The 27,840-nt window shown below is 43.9% G+C and overlaps 1 long non-coding RNA gene across 2 annotated transcripts; it reads right to left on the bottom strand.

Moving 5' to 3' along the window:
* Window positions 1-658: 658 nt before the first annotated feature.
* Window positions 659-27,831, bottom strand: LOC113903699. 2 transcript variants are annotated; one of them, XR_003514272.1, is made up of 3 exons: window positions 27,371-27,825; window positions 23,020-23,092; window positions 659-1,954 (listed from the first exon to the last, which is right to left on the bottom strand). It is a non-coding gene; the product is annotated as an uncharacterized LOC113903699 (long non-coding RNA). The 2 variants fall into 2 exon arrangements; XR_003514273.1 differs by lacking the exon at window positions 659-1,954 and adding an exon at window positions 20,950-20,986 and having other exon boundaries at window positions 27,371-27,831.
* Window positions 27,832-27,840: the final 9 nt, after the last annotated feature.

Here is a 27,840-nt window from a genome sequence, read left to right as displayed (position 1 = left end):
CACCTTTTCTTTACCTATCAACCTACCTATTGTTGTTTGATTTTTGGAAAAAGTCTTAAAATTAGGGAAAAGTTCCAAGCACCAGACATTTTCACAAAACTGCCCTATCTCCCATATATCCTCCTAAGGTACCATTTATCTTTCCGAAATGTTATTTGTTCTCCCATAAGTGCCCCTCCCCAAGTCACCTGTTTTTCGGAAGATGCCTTTATCTCCTACTCCCTGTCATTTATTAAGTAGTATATCAACTCCCAGTTGTAGCCTCCCCTTCAAGTCACATTTCTGTGTGAAGCTTTGCATGTTGTTGTTATAGTCCACTCGATCAGTTGTGTCCAACTCTTTGTGACCTCATGGACTGCAACACGCCAGGATTCCCTGTCTGTCACCATCTCCCAGAGTTTGCTCATATTCACGTCCATTGAGTCGAAGATGCCATCTAACCATCTCATTCTTTGTCGCCCACTTTTCCTCCGGCCCTCAATCTTTCCCAGCATCAGAGTCTTTTCCAATAAGTTGGCTCTTTACATCAGGTGGCCAAAGTATTGGAGCTTTAGCATCAGTCCTTCCAATGAACATATTCAGGGTTGGTTTCTTTTAAGATTGACTGGTTTGTTCTCCTTGCTGTCCAAGGGACTCTCAAGAGTCTTCTCCAGCACCACAGTTTGAAAGCATGAATTCTTCGGTGCTCAGCCTTATGGTCCAAATGTCACATGTGTACATGACTGCTAGAAAGCCGTTAAGTGTTTTTCTCATGGTTATCTGCTTTTAACAATTTAATTTGCAGATTCCCAAACACTGAACCTAAGCGGGTGGAGGAAGTGTTTTCCTCCACAATTCCAAGAGCTGACAAGTTACTAATGCTCACTTAATCCTGATCCCCTTTTCCTTCTGTCCTCTCAGTGTCTGACTGGGCAGAACTCCAGTTTCATGTGAGACTCCTGAGCCTTCTCCTGCCTCACTCCACGCGTCTCAGTGCTGCACTGCCCAGTGACCCTGCCACTTTATTTCATTAATTTGTATCTTCTGATGATGATTTCAGATCTTCTTTCTATAAATTTCTCACCCTGCTGTTCCCCTCACTCGCCCCAGACAATCTTAGGTCCCACAACAAACTTCTTGAAAGGTTTGCCTGTATCTCTAGCAACTCTAGACTGTCATCCCTCTCTTTCCCTCAAAACTGCTCCCAAGCCACTGATGACTTCCACGTCGCTGAATCAAAGCCACACCTTTCCAGTCCTTGTTTGTCTGAATTTCTCCTTCCTCTTGGCGTTCACTGTCACTCACTTCTTTGAGACAGTCTCTTTTGGCTGGGCTTTCAGTATTCATTCCTTTTATCCTGAAGGCAGGAACAGGTTATTGCTATCAGAGACACAGTTCTTACTAAATATCTCACAGGAAACATCCAGGTGTTGCCCCCTCGCCCAGGACTGCACCTGGGGCCGTGTGCTGAGAGCAGGTCAGGTGTTCCACACCAGCAGGTGCAAGACGGCAGGAAACCTTGTCCCTGCTGCTGAGAAGGGCCTTCTCCTCTCCTGGGAAGGAGCTCCTCCTTACTCTGGGCTTTGATATGTAAGTAAAGCTGTTACCCACCCAAAAAGGGTCATCTGCCAAGTGTCGCTCTGCCAATGGAATTAGTTGTGTTGAGGCGCAAAGGAACTGAAAGGTGGGCACCCCGCTGTGCAGCCCAGGCTCTCCAATAGGCCGCGGGCGGGGCTGCTCCACAGGGCTCTGGTCAGCAGGGCAGGGGTGGAGTTGGAGGTCTCTAGGAGCAGAGACAGGCGCAGCTGCTCCAGGTAATGGGGCTCACAGGGCTCGTTGCCATCTTGCATTAAGGTGTCCTCTGCAGCATCTATGCACACGGCCCCCCTACCCCAAGCAGAAGCCACGTCCAAGCAGGTTCACACCAGGAACTGCGGTTTGAAAGGCTGGGAGCAAGGCCTCTGCAGGCATCACCCTGTGAGCAAGAGAAACCACACTAAGCACAAGGGAAAGGAGGTTAGTATTTTTCTTCCTAAGTTGGTTGTCTTTTTTTTGTTTGTTTTTTTTTAGCCTGGTAACTGTTCATAGGCTTTGCTGGTAACAAAATCTCTCAAGGAGCCAGATCTTGGCCTCATCCCTCTTGAAATATAAATTCTCAATGAGACGGAGCGCTTTCGGGGGACCTACCCTGAGCTATAATATTTAGTCTCCTTGGGGAGATGAGACTATGAATCCTTAGGTTGGAGCAATTAATTAGATGACTGGCTGGAGGTGTGAGAGACAAAGAGCCTCTGAGAAACCCCAGGGAAGTTTATTTTCCCACAGTTTCCCACCTTGTTCCTAGAAGAGTTTTAGGCCACAATTCAGCCACTGTAACCAGTCCAAGGAAACTTGAAGTTGATAGGCACAAAATCCTTTTGGCTTGTCTTAGGCAACATTTAATCAGCAAGACCCTTACCTAGCAAAAGAAATTGGTCTCAGCCAAAGTCCCCCAAGACTTAGATTCAGGCATCTAAGCAAGTCCCCCCCAAACTTTCGGGACTATTTTGGGAAGCAGGTGGCTTCCTCCTTGGGTTTCCGTATTAACCTTTTCTACCTGATCCAGGGTATTGTAGGGAAGCAAAATTTGTCACCCCAAAATGTGTCTCTTTGTCAAGAGGATGACGTTAGGCAGAGTACTTTTAAGAAAGAAGAGACTCAAAGTCTTTCTTTTGACTACCTTCTTAACTGTTGAATAGTTTAGATAAAGGGGCTGGCCCAGGAAGAGAGCTACCAGAGATACCAAGAAAAAAATGTGGGCCAGGTGTGGTCAGGGGAACTCCAAATATTTACAGAGAGTTCCAAACACTTGCTTTTCCATCTCCGTGTGAATCACCTTCCTCCACTTTGTATTCCCAAACCACTACCCACAACATCCTCCTTTGTCTCTAGCTGAAGATGGCATTTAAGGTGAGGGTTTCAACCATTCTGATGAGTTACTCAGGTTTTCTGGGACTCACCCATATGTACAGAAGTATACATGTTGTTAACCTCTTGTTTGCTTTTCTTCCTGTTAATCTGTCTCATGTTAAGTTGATTCTCAATCCACCAGATGAATCTAGAAGGGTAAAGTTTTTCCTCTCCTCAACAGCACACACCTGAGTACAGGGAGCTATGCCAATTTACAACTGGCATAGGCTTTGCCTCGTCTGCAAGGAAGAGATCTCTGGCAAACTGTGATCCATACAGCAGCACCAGCCAGTGAGCTTATGCTCACCTGAAGGCCTTAGACATAGGTAGGGTCACTGTGTTACCCAGCTGCATCGCTTCCTGCTGGATAGGCTGATAAATCAGGAGATGAGTTGTTGGGGCAAGCAATAGCAACTTTGTTTGGAAAGCTGGTAGATCAAGGTAAAATGGTGGACTCATGTCCCCAAGATCCATCTTGGTTGAGTTAGAATTCAGGCTTGTTTTACACTAAAAGGAGAAAGAGTAAAGCCAAACCCTTCCTGGTTCCCATCAGCCTCTGAAGGGGTTGTGTTATTTTCCTTCCTGCAGTCATTGACAGCTGGGCTTGGTCAGGATGTTTCCTTGGAGCTAAATACAGGTATTTTATCTTAATGCTCATTATGTGGGAAGCAGGGCTCCCAGTGCTGAGCCACTATGTATAATTTAAGCTTACGGACAACATCCTTTTAGTGCTGCACTTGTAATAGAATACAAAAGGGTCTTCCCTATTATGGTTGTTCACTTCAGCAGAAGTCAGAGACAGATTTCGTAGTGCCATTCGTTGAATAAAAATGATGGAGTCAGTAATTCTCCCTAATTTGAGCAAACTCCATGAGATAGTGATGGACAGGAAAGCCTGGTGTGCTACAGTCCATGGGGTTACAAAGAGGTGGACATGACTTAGTGACTGAATGACAACAATGCTCCCTAAAGAGCTCTCTGAAACAGAGCTGGGAGGCCATTAAGGAGTGTGGCATATGCACGTTTCAGCCCAGAGGCAACCTGAGCTTCAGATCATTTCTTTTCCATTTTGAAGTCCTCCAGAACATCTGCCAGAAATTCAAGCTACTTCTTGGACCATACCTGCCCTGTATACCTTGTGCTTCTGGGAGGCCAAATATTTCCTGACTCGCATGAGGGTCAGTCACAGTTCTCATCGGGCAGTTTTTGACAACCTGTGGCTTTTTGTCTTCATAAGCCCTCGCCTCTCTTTCTCAGAAGACTTTCAGTTTAACCTGAATCTCTCTTTCTTGAATTGTACTTTTTTCCCTTTCAGTTACAGATTTAAATACTAATCATATCTGAAATATATCTTCACAAAAACATCTAAACTGATATTTGACCAAACAGCTGGGATCATAAGCGAACCAAATCGGCACATAAATGAACCCTCACACTAGACAGTTGTTTTAACTATCAATTTTAAGGAGAATATTGAAATCGTCTAGTATTTCTCCAGTTCCTGGCTAGGTTTTATGGAGAACCTAGAACACAACCTATACGTTGCCTCCTGTCCTCCTGCAGGAGTTGGATAGATTTTGTTACCCAACCAAAACTGAATCCATTTGCCCAATGCACAGTCAAACCAATCTGCTGACACCAGATGTGATGAAGGAAATTGTGGTGTTTATTCCAAGGTGCCAATTGCGAGGCCAGGCAAGAACAGAGGGCTCCTTCTCCAAAGACACAAACTCTCTGATGGCTTCCAGGGAAGGGTTTTATTGTTGCTTGTTGATGTTGTTTTTAACGTCAGGAGTTTATTGTTAAAGCAAGCTTCAAAATGTTGCACAGCGTATTTCCGGTAGGGAGAAATAGCTAGATATAGACACACACAAACTCACACACAGGAGTAGGTATACAGATAGCAGTGTAGAAATATATGTCCCCACGTTTTATATTAAACTGTTAATGTTTTCTTTCCAAGGAGGGTAGGCTGGTTTATGAGAGAATTAACAAAATCTTAAACCTTTCCCGATAGTTAGAATATTTTCAAAAAAATAAATGCACTTCTTGGTAAAGTAGAATGAAGAAAAATATGTGACTTAGGTTTGCTAAGGACAAAACCCATTTTTTCAAAAAACTTATTTTATATTGGAGCAGAGCCGACGAAGAAAAGGGTGATAGTTTCAGGGGCACAGACAGTGACTCCACCATATATATACATGTATCTATTCTCCCCCAAATTCAGGGAAGGGTTCTGAAATGCAACGTTTGGGGTCTGGATGTGAGGTGCTGATGGCTGGTGTACCTCTTTCTGGATTGGTTGGTGGTAGCTAACTGGGTGGTTTCAGGAATCAGTATCATCAGCCATGACCAAGTTTCAACTGGTCTGGGGTAAGCATAGGTGTAGACAGCATGCAGTTAACTTCTTCCACCTGGGGCCAGTGTCAGTATCTGCAGAATAACTCATGGATATGGCTCCGAAAGTTCTCTGCAGCTCTTGAGGAAAAGTTAAAGGTCCTTGAGTTTGTTTGAAGGTTTAACTGTTGTTATTTTGTCTTGCTCAACTGTTTTCATTTGTCTCAGCATCTTCTCACTTCTCTAATTACGTTTGCTCTTTGGGACTCTGGCAAAGCCTTGGAGGCTAAAGCTTTTCTACAAACTAGTGGGAGGGTATATGGGGAGGTCCCCACAGGGTCCAACTCCATTCTCATTAGTTCTTCTTTTTAGTGTGTCCCCCTTTATTTTTAATGGATTCAATAGGCAGAGGGAAGATTCCTAGTTAGGAGCTTTTCTTTCGTAACTCGCCTAGGCTGAGAAGTCTACAAAAATCTCTCTTCTAAAGGGGGAGGGACAAATTAGGAGTATGGCATTAACAGATTCAAACTACTAGGTATAAAATGATAAGCAATGAGGCTATACTCTATAGTACAGGGAATTATAGCCATATCTTGTAATAAACTGTATTGGAGTAAAATCTGCAAAAATACTGAATCACTATGCTGGAGAACTGACACTAACACAATATTTTAAACCAACTATAGTTCAATTTTAAAACTTAAAAAAAAACATAATTTACATATTGAAAAAAATTTATTTCTTGAAATAATCTGTGTGTCATATTCCCCCATCTCAGATATTCAATGCGTATCATGTCCTTCAAAAGTCGCACAACCAAAACCAACCAATTTCAGAGTCTAGTCTCTGTGCTGGATCTTAGAGATGCAAAAACAAACAAAATGTGGCTTCTCCTTTCTTGTTGGTTGTTACTGCTTGTCACTGGGCCATGATCTTAGTTTTTTGACTGTTGAACTTTAAGTCCACTTTTTCACTCTCTTCTTTCACTTTCATCAAGAGGCTCGTTAGTTCTTCACTTTCTGCCATAAGGGTGGTGTCATCTGCGTATCTGAGGTTACTGATATTTCTCACTGCGATCCTGATTCCAACGTGTGCTTCCTCCAGTCTGGCATTTTGCATGATGTACTCTGCATATAAGTTCAATAAGTAGGGTGACAATATACAGCCTTGATGGACTCCTTTCCCAATTTGGAACATTGAGGTACTTGCATCTTTTTGAAGTTTGGTTTTCTCTGGATATATGCCCAGGAGTGGGATTGCTGAATCATATGGCAACTCTATATTTAGTTTTTAAAGAAATTTCCATAGAGTTCTCCACAGTGGGTGTACCCTAGTTACATTCCATAAGCTGTGTAGGAGGGTTCCCTTTTCTCCACACTCTCTCCAGCATTTATTATTTGTAGGTTTTTTGATGGTGGCTATTCTGATTGGTATGAAATGATACCTCATTGTAGTATTTCTGCATTTCTCTAATTATTAGTGATGTGGAGCACCCTTTATGAGCATCCTTTCAATGTGCTTTTTGATCATCTGTCAGTATTCTATAGAGAAAAGTCCACCTAGATCTTACATTCATTTATTGATTGGGTTGTTTGTATTTTGATATTTAGCTCCTTGAGCTGTTTGAATATTTTGGAGATTAATCCTTTGTCATTTGCATAATTTCAGAATATTGTCCCCCCTTCTGTGGGTTTTCTTCTGTCTTGTTTATGATTACCTGTGCTGTGCAGAAGCAAAGTTTAATTGGATCCCATTGGCTTACTTTTGTTTTTATTTTCATTATTCTAAGGTGAGTGAAAAAACATACTGCTGTGATTTATGTCAGAGAGTACTCTGCCTATGTTTTCCTCTAAGAGTTTTGTGGGGTCTGTTCTTATATTTCAGCTCAGTTCAGTTCTGTTCAGTCGCTCAGTCGTGTCTGACTCTTTGCGACCCGATGAATCCCAGCACGCCAGGCCTCCCTGTCCATCACCAACTCCTGGAGTTCACTCAAACTCATGTCCATCGAGTCCATGATGCCATCCAGCCATCTCATCCTCTGTCGTCCCCTTCTCCTCCTGCCCCCAATCCCTCGCAGCATCAGAGTCTTTAACAATGAGTCAACTCTTCGCATGAGGTGGCCAAAGTACTGGAGTTTCAGCTTTAGCATCATTCCTTCCAAAGAAATCCTAGGGCTGATCTCCTTTAGAATGGACTGGTTGGATCTCCTTGCAGTCCAAGGGACTCTCAAGAGTCTTCTCCAACACCACAGTTCAAAAGCATCAATTCTTTGGCACTCAGCCTTCTTCACAGTCCAACTCTCACATCCATACATGACCACTGGAAAAACGATAGCCTTGACTATATGGACCTTTGTTGGCAAAGTAAAGTCTCTGCTTTTGAATATGCTATCTAGGTTGGTCATAACTTTTCTTCCAAGAAGTAAGCATCTTTTAATTTCATGGGTGCAGTCACCATCTGCAGTGATTTTGGAGCCCCCAAAAATAAAGTCTGGCACGGTTTCTGCATCTATTTGGCATGAAGTGATGGGACCAGATGCCATGATCTTCGTTTTCTGAATGTTGAGCTTTAAGCCAACTTTTTCTCTCTCCTCTTTCACTTTCATCAAGAGGCTTTTTAGTTCTTCTTCACTTTGTGCCATAAGGGTGGTATCATCTGCATATTGAAGTTATTGATATTTCTCTTGGCAATCTTGATTCCAGCTTGTGCTTCTTCCAGCCCAGCGTTTCTCATGATGTACTCTGCATATAAGTTAAATAAGCAGGGTGACAATATACAGCCTTGACGTACTCATTTCCTATTTGGAACCACTCTGTTCTTCCATGTCCAGTTCTAACTGTTGTTTCCTGACCTGCATATAGGTTTCTGAAGAGGCAGGTCAGGAGGTCTGGTATTCCCATCTCTTTCAGAATTTTCCACAGTTTATTGTGATCCACACAGTCAAAGGCTTTGGCATAGTCAATAAAGCAGAAATAGATGTTTTTCTGGAACTCTCTTGCTTTTTCGATGATCCAGTGGATGTTGGCAATTTGATCTCTGGTTCCTCCGCCTTTTCTAAGGTCTTTAATTTCTTTTGAAATTATTTTTGTATATGTTAGGGAGTATGGTAATTTCATTCTTATGCTTGTAGCTGTCCATTTTTATCAGCACTACTTATTGAAGAGGCTGTCTTTTCTCCATTGTATAGTCTTGCCTCCTTTGTCCTAGATCGCTTGCCTGTAGGTGCATTGGTTTCTCTCTGGATTTTGTATCTTGTTTCATTGCTCTATTCAATATATTTCTGTTTCTGTGCCAGAACCCGTGTCTTGATTACTTTAGCTTGTAACTAACACAGCCTTGTCTAACTCAATGGAACTAAGCCATGCCATGTGGGGTCGACAGAGGATGAGATGGCTGGATGGCATCACCGACTCGACGGACATGAGTTTGGGTAAACTCCGGGAGTTGGTGATGGCCAGGGAGGCCTGGCGTGCTGTGATTCATGGGGTCGCAAAGAGTCGGACATGACTGAGTGACTGAACTGAACTGACTGGTAGTCTGAGGTCAGGGAACCTGATTCTGTCAGCTCTTGCTTTTCTTTCTCAAGATTGCTTGGCTATTTGGGGTCTTTTTTTCCCATTCACACTGTAAAATTTTTTGTTCTAGTTCTGTGAAAAACACCATTGGAAAGGTGAGGCATTCAATCTGCAGATTGCTTTGGGTAGTATAGTTATTTTGACAGCAAATTTGTTCAAGGTGGTTTTAGGTGGTTCTAGGAAAGGCCAGCATCTTAAAGCATTCAGATGGTCTGCTGCGACCCTTCCTTTTGCTACATTTTTGTGTGATGTGGGTCAAAATGAGAAGCAGACAGGAAAATAGTTGCCTTTCCTGGCATGTGGTAACATTGTGGAATATGAAAATGTGAGTCAAATACAGAGACAGCCCAGTCAAACAGCACCTAAACACAGAGCTGATGTGGGCACTTGTGGGTGTGTACTTGTGCTTCTGAGAAACATTATACAAGTAAGGAATGGAAGTAATGAAACATAGTTCAGAAAAAAAGTTAAAGTGAAAATATTGTAGACAAACCTATAAAAGAATAAAAATTTGGAGACAAAAGAGAAAGGAGAGCTCAAGGGAGCAAGAGACAAGGGAACATGGATTAAAGTACTGACAGGGAACTCCAGGAGATAAGATCCTATTCATCTATTTCTTGTAGTTCTAATAATACTAATTGAATTTCAGATGAATATCATACAAGTAGAGGACAAGAAAAAATACACCAAGTCACCTGGAATCAATTCAATGGAATTCTTTATTGCATGGTATTCTACTTACGTTATATATATTTTACATATCACTTACCTACTGTATTTTATATATGTTTATTTTTAATATGTATATATAAATGACAATGTCAAGTGCTAAGTTTTGAATTTTCAGTGATACCAAAGAGAGAGTTGCAGGAATTTAGGAGAAGTTGCATAAATGTGAGCTAGTGTGGTCGGGAGAGAAGGACAGCTCTGGGAGGGGCTGGGACATGGCCTGGGCCCTGACTGATGGGGAGTGAACAGGATATTTGAGGTGAACAGAATTTGCTTCCTATGACAGTTGTTAAGCAAGGAAATTATGAACATCCATAAACCTACAGTAAAGATGCAGAGTGGCAAAGCATGGCCGGCGATTAAAAGAATAATCTTGTTAATAACCTTCAGAGGAGTTATAAAGGATGAGAAGCCTGAAGTTCCAGACGCAGCAATGTCATCTCCTTGTTTTTTCAGTGTTCTGGTGCCAATTGTGCCATTCACCAAGCAACCGAAAGAATAAAATACTTAGGAATATATCTACCTAAGGAAACTAAAGACCTATATATAGAAAACTATAAAACACTGGTGAAAGAAATCAAAGAGGACACTAATAGATGGAGAAATATACCATGTTCATGGATTGGAAGAATCAATATAGTGAAAATGAGTATACTACCCAAAGCAATTTATAGATTCAATGCAATCCCTATCAAGCTACCAACAGTATTCTTCACAGAGCTAGAACAAATAATTTCACAATTTGTATGGAAATACAAAAAACCTCGAATAGCCAAAGCGATCTTGAGAAAGAAGAATGGAACTGGAGGAATCAACCTACCTGACTTCAGGCTCTACTACAAAGCCACAGTTATCAAGACAGTATGGTACTGGCACAAAGACAGAAATATAGATCAATGGAACAAAATAGAAAGCCCAGAGATAAATTCACGCACATACGGACACCTTATCTTTGACAAAGGAGGCAAGAATATACAATGGATTAAAGACAATCTCTTTAACAAGTGGTGCTGGGAAATCTGGTCAACCACTTGTAAAAGAATGAAACTAGAACACTTTCTAACACCATACACAAAAATAAACTCAAAATGGATTAAAGATCTAAATGTAAGACCAGAAAGTATAAAACTCCTAGAGGAGAACATAGGCAAAACACTCTCTGACATACATCACAGCAGGATCCTCTATGACCCACCTCCCAGAATATTGGAAATAAAAGCAAAAATAAACAAATGGGACCTAATTAAACTTAAAAGCTTCTGCACATCAAAGGAAACTATTAGCAAGGTGAAAAGACAGCCTTCAGAATGGGAGAAAATAAGAGCAAATGAAGCAACTGACAAACAACTAATCTCAAAAATATACAAGCAACTCCTACAGCTCAACTCCAGAAAAATAAAAGACCCAATCAAAAAATGGGCCAAAGAACTGAATAGACATTTCGCCAAAGAAGACATACAGATGGCTAACAAACACACGAAAAGATGCTCAACATCACTCATTATCAGAGAAATGCAAATCAAAACCACTATGAGGTTCCATTTCACACCAGTCAGAATGGCTGCAATCCAAAAGTCTACAAGTAATAAATGCTGGAGACGGTGTGGAGAAAAGGGAACCCTCTTACACTGTTGGTGGGAATGCAAACTAGTACAGCCACTATGGAGAACAGTGTGGAGATTCCTTAAAAAACTGGAAATAGAACTGCCTTATGATCCAACAATCCCACTGCTGGGAATACACACTGAGGAAACCAGAAGGGAAAGAGACGTGTGTACCCCAGTGTTCATCGCAGCACTGTTTATAATAGCCAGGACATGGAAGCAACCTAGATGTCCATCAGCAGATGAATGGATTAGAAAGCTATGGTACATATACACAATGGAGTATTACTCAGCCATTAAAAAGAATGCATTTGAATCAGTTCTAATGAGGTGGATGAAACTGGAGCCTATTATACAGAGTGAAGTAAGCCAGAAAGAAAAACACCAATACAGTATACTAACGCATATATATGGAATTTAGAACGATGGTACCAATAACCCTGTGTACGAGACAGCAAAAGAGACACTGATGTATAGAACAGTCTTATGGACTCTGTGGGAGAGGGAGAGGGTGGGAGGATTTGGGAGAATGGCATTGAAACATGTAAAATATCATGTAAGAAACGAGTTGCCAGTCCAGGTTCAATGCACAATACTGGATGCTTGGGGCTAGTGCACTGGGACGACCCAGAGGGATGGTATGGGGAGGGAGGAGGGAGGAGGGTTCAATGGGGAACACATGTATACCTGTGGTGGATTCATTTTGATATTTGGCAAAACTAATACAATTTTGTAAAGTTTAAAAATAAAATTTTAATTAAAAAAAATAAAAGAACAATTAACAAGTTGGTAAATGGTAGGAAAGCTTGACATGACATATTTATTATGTATATAACGTGTTCTCCACAGATCCATATTTATTTCGTCCAGCTGCTTTTAAAAGTTAAAACTGTCTACAGATGAACGGCGTAGAGAGTTAACATCTGCAAAGAGGATCAGGACAATTTGAAACCAAAGGAGGAAGATTAGTCTAATTAAAAGTTAGATTAATAAAGAGAGTTGTATTCCTCAAGTTTTATGCTTTCAGTTCAGTTCAGTCACTCAGTCGTGTCTAACTCTTTGCGACCCCATGAATCACAGCACGCCAGGCCTCCCTGTTCATCACCAACTCCCGGAGTTCACTCAGACTCACGTCCATCGAGTCAGTGATGCCATCCAGCCATCTCATCCTCTGTTGTCCCCTTCTCCTCCTGCCCCCAATCCCTCGCAGCATCAGAGTCTTTTCCAATGAGTCAACTCTTCGCATGAGGTGGCCAAAGTACTGGAGTTTCAGCTTTAGCATCATTCCTTCCAAAGAAACCCCAGGGCTGATCTGCTTCAGAATGGACTGGTTGGATCTCCTTGCACTCCAAGGGACTCTCAAGACTCTTCTCCAACACCACAGTTCAAAAGCATCAATTCTTCAGTGCTCAGCTTTCTTCACAGTCCAAGTGTCACATCCATACATGAACGCTGGAAAAACCATAGCCTTGACTATATGGACCTTTGTTGGCAAAGTAATGTCTCTGCTTTTGAATATGCTATCTAGGTTGGTCATAACTTTCCTTCCAAGGAGTAAGCGTCTTTTAATTTCATGGCTGCAGTCACCATCTGCAGTGATTCCGGAGCCCCCCAAAATAAAGTCTGACACTGTTTCCACTGTTTCTGCATCTATTTCCCATGAAGTGATGGGACCAGATGCCATGATCTTCCTTTTCTGAATGTTGAGCTTTAAGCCAACTTTTTCACTCTCCTCTTTCACTTTCATCAAGAGGCTTTTTAGTTCCTCTTCACTTTCTGTCATAAGGGTGGTGTCATCTGCATATCTGTGGTGATTGATATTTCTCCTGGCAATCTTGATTCCAGCTTGTGCTTCTTCCAGCCCAGCGTTTCTCATGATGTACTCTGCATATAAGTTAAATAAGCAGGGTGACAATTTACAGCCTTGATATACTCCTTTTCCTATTTGGAACCAGTCTGTTTTTCCAAGTCCAGTTCTAACTGTTGCTTCCTGACCTGCATATAGATTTCTCAAGAGGCAGGTCAGGTGGTCTGGTATTCCCATCTCTTTCAGAATTTTCCACAGTTTATTGTGATCCACACAGTCAAAGGCTTTGGCATAGTCAATAAAGCAGAAATAGATGTTTTTCTGGAACTCTCTTGCTTTTTCGATGATCCAGCGTATGTTGGCAATTTGATCTCTGGTTCCTCTGCCTTTTCTAAAACCAGCTTGAACATCTGGAAGTTCACAGTTCACGTATTGCTGAAGCCTGACTTGGAGAATTTTGAGCATTACTTTACTAGCGTGTGAAATGAGTGCAATTGTGCGGTAGTTTGAGCATTTTTTGGCATTGCCTTTCTTCGGGATTGGAATGAAAACGGACCTTTTCCAGTCCTGTGGCCACTGCTGAGTTTTCCAAATTTGCTGGCATATTGAGTGCAGCACTTTCACAGCATCATCTTTCAGGATCTGAAAGAGCTCAACTTGAATTCTATCACCTCCACTAGCTTTGTTCGTAGTGATGCTTTCTAAGGCCCACTTGACTTCAAATTCCAGGATGTCTGACTCTAGGTCAGTGATCACATCATCGTGATTATCTGGGTCGTGGGGAGCTGCGACCGGCGCAGTTAAGCACGGGCGGCTGCGACTGGCCCACTTAAGCGCAGCCAAGAGGAGCTACCCCACGTCCGAGGTCAGGGGCAGAAGCCGGGAGGACCCCATGCCCAAAGGGCGGCAGCCAAGAGGAGTTACCCCACATCCGAGGTCAGGGGCAGCGGCCGAGAGTGCCAGGCTGTGACAGCACAGGAACCGCCGAGAAGAGCTACCCAAATCCGAGGTCAGGGTCGGCAGCCAAGAGGAGCTACCCCATGTCCGAGGTCAGGGGCGGTGGCCGAGAGGAGCTACCCCACGCCCCCACGCCCGAGTCAGGGGCGGCAGCCCAGAGGAGCTACCCTATGCCCCATACCCGAGGCCAGAGGTGGCAGCCAGGAGGAGCTACCCCACACCTGAGGCCAGGGGTGGCTGCCGGGAGAAGCAACCCCACGCCCAAGGCCAGGGGTGGCAGCCAGGAGGACCAACCCCACGTCCAAGGAGTGGTGGCTGCACGTGCAGGAGGGCCTAGAGGAGCTATCCCACGCTGAAGGTCAGGAAGGGCAGCGGTGAGGAGACACCCCTCTCCAAGGTAAGGAGCAGCGGCTGCACTTTGCTGGAGCACTTGTGAAGAGATACCCCATGCCCAAGGTAAGAGAAACCCAAGTAAGACAGTAGGTGTTGCAAAAGGGCATCAGAGGGCAGACACACTGAAACCATACTCACAGGAAACTAGTCAATCTAATCACACTAGGACCACAGCCTTGTCTAATTCAATGAAACTAAGCCATGCCCGTGGGGCAACCCAAGGCGGGTCATGGTGGAGAGATCTGACAGAATGTGGTCCACTGGAGAAGGGAATGGCAAACCACTTCAGTATTCTTGCCTTGAGAACTCCATGAACAGTATGAAAAGGCAAAATGATAGGATACTGGAAGAGGAACTCCCCAGGTCAGTAGGTGCCCAATATGCTACTGGAGATCAGTGGAGAGATAACTCCAGAAAGAATGAAGGGATGGAGCCAAAGCAAAAACAATATCCAGCTGTGGATGTGACTGGTGATAGAAGCAAGGTCCAGTGCTACAAAGAACAATATTGCATAGGAACCTGGAATGTCAGGTCCATGAATCAAGGCAAATTGGAAGTGGTTAAACAAGAGATGGCAAGAGTGAATTCTAGGAATTCAGCTACATTCTAGGAATCAGCAAACTAAAATGGACTGGAATCGGTGAATTTAACTCACATGACCATTATATCTACTACTGCGGGCAGGAATCCCTCAGAAGAAATGGAGTAGCCATCATGGTCAACAAAAGAGTCCATAATGCAGTACTTGGATGCAATCTCAAAAACGACAGAATGATCTCTGTTCATTTCCAAGGCAAACCATTCAATATCACAGTAATACAAGTCTATGCCCCAACCAGTAATGCTGAAGAAGCTGAAGCTGAACGGTTCTATAAAGACCTATAAGACCTTTTAGAACTAACACCCAAAAAAGATGTCCTTTTCATTATAGGGGACTGGAATGCAAAAGTAGGAAGTCAAGAAACACCTGGAGTAACAGGCAAATTTGGCCTTCGAATACAGAATGAAGCAGGGCAAAGACTAATAGAGTTTTGCCAAGAAAATGCACTGGTCATAGCAAACACCCTCTTCCAACAACACAAGAGAAGACTCTACACATGGACATCACCAGATGGTCAACACCGAAATCAGATTGATTATTTCTTTGCAGCCAAAGATGGAGAAGCTCCATATAGTCAACAAAAACAAGACCAGGAGCTGACTGTGGCTCAGATCATGAACTCCTTATTACCAAATTCAGACTTAAATTGAAGAAAGTAGGGAAAATCACTAGACCATTCAAGTATGACCTAAATCAAATCCCTTATGATTATACAGTGGAAGTGAGAAATAGATTTAAGGGCCTAGATCTGATAGATAAGAGTGCCTGATGAACTATGGAATGAGGTTTGTGACACCGTACAGGAGACAGGGATCAAGACCATCCCCATGGAAAAGAAATGCAAAAAAGCAAAATGGCTGTCTGGGGAGGCCTTACAAATAGCTGTGAAAAGAAGAGAAGTGAAAAGCAAAGGAGAAAAGGAAACATATAACCATCTGAATGCAGAGTTCCAAAGAATAGCAAGAAGAGATAAGAAAGCCTTCCTCAGCGATCAATGCAAAGAAAGAGAGGCAAACAACAGAATGGGAAAGACGAGAGATCTCTTCAAGAAAATTAGAGTTACCAAGGGAACATTTCATGCAAAGATGGGCTCGATAAAGGACAGAAATGGTATGGACATAACAGAAGCAGAAGCTATTAAGAAGAGGTGGCAAGAATACACAGAAGAACTGTACAAAAAAAATCTTCACGACCCAGATAATCACAATGATGTAATTACTGACCTAGAGCTTAGACATATTATTTTTAGCTATATTTTACCTATCTCATTACATGAAAAAAACCAAATCTTATTACATTGTTTTCTTTACTCAGCTCTTCTTCCCAGCATTGAAAACAAAATATTTAGGCCGATTTTGTCCAGGAGTTTTCACTGAGCATGTAGAGAAGGGGTGTTACTGCATCATGCCACTTGGTGGCAAAGAAGATCTACTCTGCAAGCAGCCTATTTTTTTTTTCCCTTTGTAATCGATTTTCGTTTTTTAACCTGTTTTATATAGTAGAATAGCCTATTAGCAATGTTGTGATAGTTTCAGGTGCGCAGCTAAGGGACTCAGCCATACGCATACCTGTACCTATTCTCTGGAGCACCATTTACAACAGCCAAGACATGGAAACAACCTAAATGTCTATCAACAGAGGAATGAATAAAGATGAGAACATGTATACAATGGAATATTATTCAGCCACTGCTGCTCCTGCTGCTACGTTGCTTCAGTCGTATCCAACTCTGTGCGACCTCATAGATGGCAGCACACCAGGCTCTCCGTCCCTGGGATTCTCCAGGCAAGAACACTGGAGTGGGTTGCCATTTCCTTCTCCAATGCTCAGCCACAATAATGAGCAAATAATGCCATATGCAGCAACATGATGGACCTAGAGATTTTCATACTAAGTCAGAGAAAGACAAATACCATTATTGATATCATCCATATATAGAATCTCATCTAAAAAAATGATACAAATGAACCTATCTACAAAATAGAAACAGACCCACAGATTTCAAAAACAAATTCAGGGTTACCAAAGGGGAAATGTGGTTGGGGAGGGATAATTAGGAGCTTGGGATTAACATCAGTTCAGTTCAGTTCAGTCGCTCAGTCGTGTCCGACTCTTTGCGACCCCATGAATCGCAGCATGCCAGGCCTCCCTGTCCATCACCAACTCCCGGAGTTCAGACTCACATCCATCAAGTCGGTGATACCATCCAGCCATCTCATCCTCTGTTGTCCCCTTCTCCTCCTGCCCCCAATCCCTTCCAGCATCAGAGTCTTTTCCAATGAGTCAACTATTCACATGAGGTGGCCAATGTGGCTCAGATCATGAACTCCTTATTGCCAAATTCAGACTTAAATTGAAGAAAGTAGGGAAAACCACTAGACCATTCAGGTATGACCTATATCAAATCCCTTATGATTATACAGCAGAAGTGAGAAATATATTTAAGGGCCTAGATCTGATAGATAGAGTGCCTGATGAACTATGGACGGAGGTACGTGACATTGTACAGGAGAGAGGGATTAAGACCATCCTCATGGAAAAGAAATGCAAAAAAGCAAAATGGCCGTCTGGGGAGGCCTTACAAATAGCTGTGAAAAGAAGAGAAGTGAAAAGCAAAGGAGAAACGGAAACATAAGCATCTGAATGCAGAGTTCCAAAGAATAACAAGAAGAGATAAGAAAGCCTTCCTCAGCGATCAATGCAAAGAAATAGAGGCAAACAACAGAATGGGAAAGACTAGAGATCTCTTCAAGAAAATTAGAGATATCAAGGGAACATTTCATGCAAAGATGGGCTCGATAAAGGACAGAAATGGTATGGACTGAACAGAAGCAGAAGCTATTAAGAAGAGGTGGCAAGAATACACAGAAGAACTGTACAAAAAAGATGTTCATGACCAAGATAATCACGATGGTGTGATCACTCACCTAGAGCCAGACATCCTGGAATGTGAAGTCAAGTGGGCCTTAGAAAGCATCAGTACGAACAAAGCTAGTGGAGGTGATGGAATTCCAGTGGAGCTCTTTCAAATCCTCAAAGATGATGCTGTGAAAGTGCTGCACTCAATATGCCAGCAAATTTGGAAAACTCAGCAGTGGCCACAGGACTGGAAAAGGTCAGTTTTCTTTCCAATCCCAAAGAAAGGCAATGCCAAAGAATGCTCAAACTACTGCACAATTGCACTCATCTCACATGCTAGTAAAGTAATGCCCAAAATTCTTCATCCTGGGGCCGGTAAATTAGGTCAGTGCAGAGAACAGTCATTAACACCATGGACAGCAGCAGGAAGATCCAGGAGTGTGAGCCCGCCTTCCAGACCAACTGGCTGAAGGCCCAAGACAGCAGTGGCTCCAGGCAGTCGGTGTGGCAGCAGGGCCGCTGGCCCAGTTGGTTCTCAGACCACGATACCGGTGGAGGCAGTGGAGCCTCGGCCGCAACACGGGAGGGGGCTCTGCGCTCTGCCCCGCCGCCCAGCCATGCTCGGTTCCTGGTCTTGACCTGAAGCTGAGGGCAGCTCAAGATCTAGGCCAGGCCCTGCGGGGAGACAGATCTCTCTCTCCAAGTCAGGCCCCGACTCCAACCTGGTCCCCTGGGACTGGACACAGGCTCTTGCCCAGTCTCCTGCTCTGCCTCTGGTGCAGCCTTAAGGGATTAAGGCTCATTTCCAGGAATAAAGACCAGATTCTCAAACAGCACGGATCAGAAAAGAGCTGTTGGACACAGCACCCCTTTCCACCCACCCAACGGTTTTCTGGAGAAGTTCCAAGCAAGTCTGTTTGAAGCTAGGCTGCTCACACCTGAATGCTAGAGCGTCCTTGGCAATCACGTGGTAGCCTCAGTTCAGTTCAGGTCAGTTGCTCAGTCACGTCCAACTCTTTGAGACCCCAGGGACTGCAACATGCCAGGCCTCCCTGTCCTTCACCAACTCCCTGAGCTTGCTCAAACTCATGTTCATCAAGTCAGTGATGCCTTCCAACCATCTCATCCTCTGTTGCCCCTTCTCCTCCCTTCAATCTTTCCCAGCATCAGGGTCTTTTCCAATGAGTCAGTTCTTCACACCAGGTGGCCAAGGTATTGGGAGTTTCCACTTCAGCATCAGTCCTCCCAACGGATATTCAGGACTGATTTCCTTTAGGATGGACTGGTTGGATCTCCTTGCAGTCCAAGGGACTCTCAAGAGTCTTCTCCAACACCACAGTTCAAAAGCATCAATTCCTTGGCTCTCCGTTTTCTTTATAGTCCAACTTTCACATCCATACATGACCACTGGAAAAACCATAGCTTTGACTAGAAGAACCTTTGTCGGCAAAGTAATGTCTCTGCTTTTTAATATGCTCTCTAGGTTGATCATAGATTTTCTTCCAAGGAGCAAGCATCTTTTAATTTCATGGCTGCAGTCACCATCTGCAGTGATTTTGGAGCCCAAGAAAATAAAGTCTCTCGTTTCCATTGTTTTCCCATATATTTGCCATAAAGTGATGGGACTACATGCCATGCTTTCACTAGCCCCAAATTTGTCCCTGGCACCCATCTTCTCAGGATTTAGTTAATACAAGAAGCACTTCTTAAAAGTGAATGAAATGAGTGCTTACGTGACTCAGAAGTGCCTGGGAGAATCTGGCTTGTTCACAGACACACACACTCACACAAAAGGCACAGATTTCCCCTGTGTTCTAAGTGGCAGATTTTACCTTTGAGGGGATCATCCAGAAGCATGGTTCTCAGGTAAGCGTCTGGTGAACTGGTACGTATCATTTAGTTATTCTTTACAGACATAACATTCTTCTTGTAAAAATTTCGAAGTAAATGCATAAAATAAAAGTGGCAATAGAAGAACCCAAAGTGCAGTCCTAAAACTTCCTTCTATCACGTTCCTCTTCTTAATGGAACTGTTAAAAAGTGGGAGTTGATCTTTACAAACTTTTCTTTGCATTTGCAAGCAGGTCCAGATATATGCAAGTGTATCTTTTTCATAAATATTATTGCACTATCTGTGTATGTATCAAACCCAGGTTCCAGCCCTGGGTTGGGAAAATCCTCTGGAAAAGGGAAAGGCTACCCACTCCAGTATTCTGGACTGCAGAATTCCCTGGACTGTATAGTCCATGGGATGGCAAAGAGTCAGACAGGACTGAGCGAAAAAGAAAAAAAAAGGAAAAAATCTCTGTATGCAGATTATATTTTTCACCAAATACACCAAAGGATCATACCATGTGACTGTATAGATTTATCTTATGCTTTTGAATTGCTTTATTTAGCCATAATGCTATTTAGAGATCTGTAGATTGTTATTACCTAACTAATTTGCTTAGGATCACACTCCATTGTTTTGTTTAGCCACATGACGCATTGCATTTTCCACACTGATTTAATTTCCATTGTCTCCAAAAGACAAACTTTTGCCTCACTTTTTAGTATCCCTGTTTCATGCTGGAATAAGAGATCAAATATCACGGTGCATAAGATTATGGCCTCACATCATGTTCTCATCCTACAAGTCCTCTTTCTATGGTATCAATACTTTCAAATCCTCATTCCCATAAAGTGAGCAAAGGACTCTAAAGTCAAATGCTCCTCCACTCGTCCAAGAAATGGTTCTTGATCTTCAACCGTGTGCATGTTTGTACTTTAGGGTCCTTGACGCAGAGAGGGAGAACATTTTGGTTTTCCCCTATAAAATATATGTCTCCTTAGATAGCAGACAAGCATCACCCTTTCCAATCAGATCTACAATTGTTTCCTGGGTGTGGTGTTTCAGTTTTGTACAATGAAGAGTTCTGAAGAAGGTGGTGGTGGTGATAGCTGTATGACACTATGAGTGTTTTGAATACACTCAGTGGTATGTGTGCTCTGTCACTAAGTCATGTCCAACTCTTTCTGACCCCATGGCCTGTAGCCTGCCAGGCTCCTCTGTCCATTGAATTTTCCAGGCAAGAGAACTGGGTGGGTTGCCAGTTTCTCCTCCAGGGGATCTTCCCGATCCAGGGAATGCACCTCTTGCACTGGCAGTCAGATTCTTCACCACTGAGCTACCTGGTGTGTACCTTTACCACAACTGAAAAAAAAAAGGGAAAACAAAACAAAAGCAGATGTACAGAATTACTAAGTGTCTACTGTGGAGTTTTAAAAGGAAAGAGATAAATACAGAATGTATGTACCTGCTCTAGGCCCTGAAAATAGAGGCAAGATGTATGTCCCGTGTCTTCTAGATCTGTACCATGTAGAGACGTACATGGACCATGTACATAGATGTACCATGTCTTCTAGATCTGTTCTAGACACTTCTGCCACTCCACAAACGTTAGATTTATTCTCCACACTGCTTACAATGTGGTCTTGATTATAATGAAATAGCACAAATAAAATACACCCAACTTAACATCAAAGTTCTTGATGAGTAATACAAGAACTTCCTTAAAAAGTCACATTTCCACATGAACAATTATATAAGAATAGATTTCTTCTGGCCAAGAATTTTAACCAGAAACTGGTAATAGTTACTGTCCTGCCCAGAACCAAACTAGGAGGCTAGGGCACAGAATTTGGATCCTGTATTTCCCTACGGTATGAATACAGGAAAATCAGTCCCTTACTGGACCAAAGCATATTCAGTCACCTCCTAAACAGGTGTGTAACCTGCTCTCCTTTCCTCTAGTCTGGCTCACCCCTCCTGTCACCTCCATGACCACCATGCTTCCTCTCAGTACCACCATCCACTATCCACACGGGGCAGGGGGTCCTCAGAACACAAACATGCCACCACCAGCCCCACATGCTCAGAAATCTCCCCTGGTGTTGCCCTCGGCCTGCTCACTAAATTCCAGCCACACTGGCCTTTGGGAATGACCAGGTCCCTGGGCATCCCACCCTCTTTCAAGACTCAAGGCCTTTGCACATGCTGTTCCCTCCAAAGAATGCTCTCTGCCCACAGTTATTTCATCGCTAAAACCCACTTCTTCAAGCTCCAGCTGAAGAGTCTCTTCCTCGGAGAGAATTTCCAGGATTTCTCAATCTACCAATGTTTTCAGTGCATGACTCTCTCTCCCAGTGTGGTATTTTCCTTCACGGCAGGTACTCGGACCCGCGTTACCTGCATTTAACCTCTGCCTTCTGCATGACACTGTTTTGAGGGCCACGGGGGCAAACCTCTTGATTCTGCTGTTTACAATTGAAACACCAGAGCCCTTTATCAGCTCATAACTGCTGAGTGCATATCTGTTGCATGAACAAATGAAGGACTTGGGAACCTGAGTGCAGGACTTTCCATTTCCCTTACATTTACTGCAGACCTCTTGCAGATAAGTTCCTCGTTCACCAGTATCTATCCTTAAACACAGTCACTGCAAAGTGTTCCTACTGTTCTGTGTACTCCACACACCCTAACAACTCGCTACTGATTTCTATGCCCAACTAACTGATGAAAACACTACCTAACAAGGCCAGGGACGAAATCTCAAGTTGCAGACAGACTTCTTTGCAGGAGAGCTCTCAATAACTCAATTTTCCTCCAGCAGTCAGTAGTCTTCTTCACCCAATCGCAGGTCCTCTGAAGTCTGTCATTCAGCTCAAATTCTACTCTGTGCCAACTACCATGCTTGGATCTAACAGTCTGCAACTCCAGAACCCTGTAGCCTACCAAGCTGTAGTGTTCCGCAGCACGAGTTCCCAGCCAACTTCACTCGAGCTTTCGGAAGTCACTGCTGCTCCTGCTAAATTTGCAAACTGCCTGTTCTCCCTTTAAACCCACTAAGGCCTCACCTGATGAAAACAAGTAGCGGAAGCAACACACTTCACTCGTCAGGTCTGTTACTTGCTCCTGGGTCATCTCTTTTACATCCACCCTAACTCCTTTCAAGTCACACCAGTCAGACAAGAAGCATTTACTGAACAGCTACCATGTGCCAGCACTATTAGGTCCCCAGAGACATAACAACCATTAACACAAATCCTTCTGCTTCTGTATAGCTAGGGTATGATCAGGCTCACAGAGAATTAAAAAAAAAAAAAAAAACCATATCTAAAAACTAATGTTAAGATGATCTGACATCAGTATCATATTTCTTAAACTGTTTTAAAAGATCAACTTACCAACTTACACATCAGGTAGGTTTTGCTCGTATAAAGCTTTCATCTCCTCCAGAACTTGCCTCAGTCCATCCTCCTGGAACATATAAAATTACACTCATTAATTCCCCCACCAAGTTTGTAGCAATACTCTATGCTTATGTACCTTATGAAAAACCACTAGTCCTTCCACACCTACTAAGATGGCTATAATGACAAGTGTTGGAGAGGATGGGGAGAAACTGGAACCCTTGTCCAATGCAGGGAGGAATGTCAAATGGTACAGCCCTACAGAAAACAGCCTTGTGGGTCCACAAAAAGTCAAATTTCGAATTCCCATATTATCCAGCAATTCCTCTTCTAGGTATACACTCAAGAGAACTGAAAACCTATGTTCATACAAAGTGTGTATATTCAATGGAATATTACCCAGTCAAAAAAAAAGTGCCGATACATACACAACACGAACTTTGAAAACACTGCTTAGTGGAATAAGCCAGACACAAAAGGACAAATATCGTATGATGCCACTTATCTGAAAAGTCTAGAATAGGAAAAGTCACAGAAACAAAGTAGATTAGAGGCTACCCGGCTGACGGGGGAGACGAGTGGCTAGTTACTGCTTAGAAGCTAGAGAGTGTATCTGGGGGTATGAAAAAGCTTTGGAAACAGGGGTGCTGGTTGCACAACAATGGGAATATAATTAATGCCACTGAAGTGGACACAGAAGAATGGTTAGAAATGGCAACGTTTAAGTTTTGTATCGTTTACCACTATTAAAAAAAATAAAAAGGCATGAATTACTAACAAAATACACAATCAACATAGTCATGAGGGATAATCTTAAAGACACTGTGCTGAGAAGTCAGACAGAAAGGAGTACACACTGTATGCTTCTCACTGGCCCTGTACAGAAAAGTTTGCAATTGCTGGCATGCTGACTGCAGAAATACAATAAAAAAGACAAATATAATCTGTAGGGCAAAGAAAATCCTTGGCTGCCTAAGGCTGCAGATGGGAGGTGCCACAGAAGAGAACAGGGAATCCTTGGGATAGCAGAAATCTTGGTTGGGTTGCTGCTTACAAGGATTGTATACATTTGTCAAAACCCTATTAAAATGTGTATTGTGTTGTACATAAATTATACCTCAATAAAGCTAATGACAAAAAACCAATAGTCTACAGAAGTAATAACACATGGCAAAAGCATGGAAATAACTTATTATTTATTGGAAAAGGATCTTAAAAGGTTACTACCAAACAAAACAAAATAAAACAAAACCTACACACTGCTAGGATAGAAAACAGAAAGGCCAAAGGAGTTTTTCTGCTACCTACTTTGGCAAATTTCTAAAAAAATTTCCCTTGGAAGGATAAAAATATTAGAATTATAAAATTCATAAATGCTACATAATGTCTGTCAACAAGCAACCCCTACACCTAAAACACTGTAAGTAAACTATATTTCAATTAAAATTTTTACCAAAGAAACCCCAATAATGCTATAACAATGAAACAAACAAACAAAAAAATCTCAAAACAACGAGAAGCAACCCATCTCCTCTTAGAGCCAAAATAAATGCTTTAGCACTACGGGTATAACAACAAAATTACACTATTTAATGCTGCTTGGATGTAAGAAATGATTTCTAATGAAAAATGAAAGAATGACTTCTACCTACTCTTTCATCAACTCGTTAAAAAGATATCATGGAAAAGTCTGATTTACTAGAATTCACTAAATATTCCTTTTATCACAAATATTATTTTAAGGGACAGCTGAAGCTCTTGCACGATTAGGAGATCAGCAGGTATACAAAAGACAAGTATGAAATAAACTGGTAAAGATACAACTGAGTTTTCAGATTTAAATTTTTATTTCTTTTTTTAAGACTTAAATTTGTAAAATTTACACTGGGAATTGCATCATTTTGTGCTCCCACCTCCAGCTGTAAGCCCCTGGGAACTCAAGATAATTTTCCTAAAGACTCAAACGATGATCAGTTCTGCAGATACAAAGTGCATCATTCCAATTGACCAAACACAGCACCTAACCATGAGGGATTCTGGAATGAAAAAGGCAGAGTCCCTGCCCTAAACCAACTACCATCTGCCAGGGAGGAATGATTCTCAAAAGCATGTGTGCGTCCAGGGTGTGAGGGGTCAATCAGATCAAGACCAATTCTTAGTCTAACCCAGCTCAGCTGTCCCAATGGCCAGCCCCCAAAGGCAGCCAGGACTGCAAGAAAAGGTGCACTGACGCCCTCTAAGACCCAGAAAAGCCAGTGATTTTACACTTCTAAGTTCACCCCTGATTCCCCCCCTCCACCCTGCCACTTCCCAAAGTGGGAAACCAACATTCAAGTCTGAGCGAAATAGACCGCTGGCCTCACACTCTGAAAAGCCAGCACCTGTGGGCACTGTCTGCGCCTTTGGGCTCCTTTCTTCCCACGTGGCCTAGTCTTTCCACCCTAGTGGGAACTTATTGGAAAGCCTCCACCCCTCTCAAACATCTGGCTTAAAACCCAGCATTCAAAAACTAAGATCATGGTATCCAGTCCCATTGCCTCATGGCAAATAGATGGGGAAAAAATGAAAACAGTGGCAGAATTTATTTTCTTGGGCTCCTAAATCATTGCGGATGGTGACTACAGCCATGAAGTTTAAAGACCCTGGCTCCTTGGAAGAAAAGCTATGACAAGCCTAGAGAGCGTTTTAAAAAGCAGAGATACCACTTTGCAGACAAAAGTCCCTATAGTCAAAGCTATGGTTTTTCCAGTAGTCGTGTATGGGTATGAGAGTTTGACCATAAAGAAGGCTGAGCACCAAAGAATTGATGCTTTTGAACTGTAGTGTTAGAGAAGACTCTTGAGAGTCCCTTGGACAGCAAGGAAATCAATCCAGTCAATCCTAAAGGAAATCAACCCTGAATATTCCTTGGAAGGACCGACGTTGAAGCTGAAGCTCTAATACTTTGGCCACCTGATGTAAAGTCCTAACTCACTGGAAAAGAACATGATGCTGGGAAAGATTGAGGATATGACGAAGGAGAAGGGGGCTACACAGGGGGAGATGGTTGGATGACATCACTGACCCAATGGACATGAATTTGAATAAACTCAGGGAGACAGGGAAGGACAGGGAAGCCTGGCGTCGTGCCTCAGTACACGCGGTCATAAAGACTGGGGCATGACTTAGGGACTGAACAACAAAGGCCCCTCTGAGTACTACTTCTCCAGTGAACCTCCCACTGTGGTCTCCTAACTTTTTAGATAAGGTAACTGCCTGAAGTTGCAAGAATAACAGACTGGAACTGAAGAAAACTGTTCAAGTTGCGGCTCCGCTTCCAACAGCTACAAGTTCAGACATGTCCTTTAACTTGATCCCTAATTCCTAGTGGCTCAGCTTCCCCATCTGTTAAATGGCCCAAGTGTCAGACTAAGTGCTTTGGAATGTTCAAAACAAAACTCACCTTACCCAAAGGCTCTTCCTGCTGACCGCCAGATGTTTACCCTGCTGCCTGAGAGAAGCCTCCAGAGACGCGGTCCCTCCCCTCCCCCGCTACTCCTCTCACCTCCACCCCTGTCCTTGTACCTACAAGTCCTGTCGTCTCAGGACACGGTGTTCAGTGACCCCCGACCAGGCTGTTGACCACATCCATCTCTCCTGCTGTCTATTATACCCCACTCAGAACCAGTCTTTCTTCTATCTGATCCATTCCCCAAAGTGCTGCGTGGTGCTTTAGTCCCTAAATCGTGTCCGACTCTTGCAATCCCATGGACTGTAGACTGCCAGGCTCCTCTGTCCACGGGATTCTCCAGGCAGGAATACTGGAGTGGGTTGCCATTTCCTTCTCCAGAGGATCTCCCCAACCCAAGAATCAAACCCAAGTCTCCTGCATTGCAGGCAGATTCTTTACCGACTGAGCTATGAAGGAAGCCCCTTAATTACTGGGGAAGCCCTTTAATTAGTGAAGTTAAAGACGCTCAGTCTGACTTTTTGCGAAGTCTGACTCTTTGCGAGAGTCCATGCCAGAATACTGGAGGGGGTAGCCTTTCCCTTCTCTAGGGGATCTTCCCAACCCAGGGACTGAACCCAGGTCTCCCCCACTGCAGGCAGATTCTTTACCAGATGAGCCCCTAGCGCTCTAACAGCTATCTACACACAGAGTAATCCCATCGCTCCTCTGAAATGCCTTGGGAGTGAAGAGCGAGCCTCCCGCCCCAGAGCCCCCTTGCTGCCCGCCCTTCCCCGGCGGGGAGGGGAGGGTGTTTGCATGGCCGGCTCCCCGGTGGGGCTACACTCACCAGAGCCCTCAGGGCGCGGCTCTAACGCCCGGGCTACCCCGTCCCCACCTCCCTGGTGTAACTCGCACCTGAGCTCCAGCAGCCCGTCTCCCGGTCTCTCCGCGCGCCACCGGGGCGAGAGGCCCACCGCGCAGTCCGCGCGCACAGAGGCTTCGAAGACGCGGGGCGGCCGGGGTCGCTGAGGAAGTGGCGGCGTCCCCGGCGCGCGGGAAGCCGCCGAAACCGACCTGCCCACAAGCACGGAGTGGAACCACAGGCACACCCGCCATCTCGCACGCGGTTGTGCAGCTCCAGAGCAGCGGCCCCGGGAGACGCCCGCCCGCCCCCGCCCTCACGGCGCCCCGCCTCAGGCAGCCTTCCCTCGGCCGCGCGGGGCAGCTCCCGGGCCGGCTCCACGGGCTTCTCGCAGAACACGGCGCGGGCGCCAGGCGGAGAGCTTAGGCCGGGCCCTCTGCGAGGGTCGGCGGCGCGCAGGGGGCGTGTGAGCGGCCAGCACCCGCCCGTGCCTGGGGGCGGGGTTGTGTGGGCGGCGAGCCGG

The sequence above is a fragment of the Bos indicus x Bos taurus genome, chromosome 13, assembly GCF_003369695.1.
Source record: "Bos indicus x Bos taurus breed Angus x Brahman F1 hybrid chromosome 13, Bos_hybrid_MaternalHap_v2.0, whole genome shotgun sequence".
Classification (NCBI taxonomy): domain Eukaryota; kingdom Metazoa; phylum Chordata; class Mammalia; order Artiodactyla; family Bovidae; genus Bos; species Bos indicus x Bos taurus.
Note: the sequence above shows the minus strand (reverse complement) of the source record. Positions and strands in the feature narration are given on the sequence as shown.